This window comes from Schistocerca piceifrons, chromosome 2, assembly GCF_021461385.2.
Source record: "Schistocerca piceifrons isolate TAMUIC-IGC-003096 chromosome 2, iqSchPice1.1, whole genome shotgun sequence".
NCBI lineage: Eukaryota > Metazoa > Arthropoda > Insecta > Orthoptera > Acrididae > Schistocerca > Schistocerca piceifrons.
In genome coordinates, this window is record NC_060139.1 from 111,829,223 (window position 1) to 111,830,353 (window position 1,131).

Genomic DNA, 1,131 nt, shown 5'->3' on the forward strand with positions numbered 1-1,131 from the left:
CAATATTCCATAAATCAGTAAAGCCCCAGAGCCTTCCAGAACTCGCAAGTCTTGAATGATAAACAACTGCAGGTGATGTTTCAGAACCGGTGGCCGGCAAGACACCTGACAGCGATATAGGCACTATACCACGACGGACGCCGTCAAGCATACGACGATTTACTGAGGTGGCAAAAGTCATGAATACCTCCTAATATCGTGTCGAACCTCCTTTTATCTGGCATAGTGCAGTAATTCGACGTGGCATGGAGTCGCCTACCGAAACAATGAGCGTTGCTGTCTCTATGGACGCCCATGACTGTGAAAGTGTTGCCGGTGCAGGATTTTGTGCATGAACTGACCTCACGATTGTGTCCCATAAATGTTTGATGCGATTCATGTCGGGCGATCTGGGTGACGAAATTGTTCGCTCGAAATGTCCAGAATGATCTTCAAACTAGAATGAGGATTTCACTCTGCAGCGGAGTGTGCGCTGATATGAAACTTCCTGGCAGATTAAAACTGTGTGCTCGACCGAGACTCGAACTCGGGACCTTTGCCTTTCGCGGGCAAGTGCTCTACCAACTGAGCTACCGAAGCACGACTCACGCCCGGTCCTCACAGCTTTACTTCTGCCAGTATCTCGTCTCCTACCTTCCAATATTGGCAGAAGTAAAGCTGTGAGGACAGGGCGTGAGTTGTGCTTCGGTAGCTCAGTTGGTAGAGCACTTGCCCGCGACAGGCAAAGGTCCCGAGTTCGAGTCTCGGTCGGGCACACAGTTTTAATCTGCCAGGAAGTTTCATCTTCAAACTAATCGCGAATAATTGTGGCCTCGTGTAATGCTGCACATCATCCATGAAAATTCCATCGTTGTTTCGGAATATGAGACTATGAATGGATGCAAATGTTCGCAAAGCAACCGAATGTAACAATTTCCAGTCAGTTATCGGTTCAGTTGGATCAGATGACCCAGTCAATTCCATGTAAACACAGCCTGCACCATCATGGATCCACCACCAACTTGCGCAGTGTCTTGTTGACCACTGGGTCCATTTGGTCTGCGTCACACTCGACTCTACCGTCAGCTCTTACCAAATGAAATCGGGGCCAATCTGATCATGTCACGGTTTTCCAGTCGTCTGAGGTGCAAG

The 1,131-nt window shown here is 48.7% G+C and overlaps 1 non-coding gene across 1 annotated transcript; it reads right to left on the minus strand.

Annotated features, from left to right (window-relative positions):
• Positions 1-505: 505 nt before the first annotated feature.
• Trnas-cga lies at positions 506-580 on the minus strand. The gene has a single exon. It is a non-coding gene; the product is annotated as a tRNA-Ser (tRNA).
• Positions 581-1,131: the final 551 nt, after the last annotated feature.